Genomic DNA, 397 nt, shown 5'->3' on the forward strand with positions numbered 1-397 from the left:
GGGCGGGGGGGTTCCCGGGCGGGGGGGGGGGGCAGAGCTCCTCCTGGGACACGCCAAACCCGCGGCGCGGAGGCCGGTCGGGGCACCTCTGCGTGGGCAGCAAGTGAGGCTCCACGAGGGACAGGGCAATGAGCGCGGGGTGTCGGGGAGGGGGTGTAAGGCAGTGGGGTGGGTTGCTGGTGAGCAGAGCTGCGCAGAGAGTACCCTCCGTTACGTTACGCATCCTCCGAAGGGGTTTTGAATCAAGCGTTTGACTAACAGCAAACGAGCGAGCAGCAGACGGCGGGAGCCGCCAGGCAGCGACAGGAGAGTCCTCTCTAAAGGAGGACTTCAACTCGTTTTGTGCGAAAGGGACGGAACCTGAGACCCCCGCGGGACCCGCAGAGGCACCTCGGAC

The sequence above is a fragment of the Aptenodytes forsteri genome, unplaced genomic scaffold (assembly GCF_000699145.1).
Source record: "Aptenodytes forsteri isolate BGI_AS27 unplaced genomic scaffold, ASM69914v1 Scaffold166, whole genome shotgun sequence".
Classification (NCBI taxonomy): Eukaryota; Metazoa; Chordata; class Aves; order Sphenisciformes; family Spheniscidae; genus Aptenodytes; species Aptenodytes forsteri.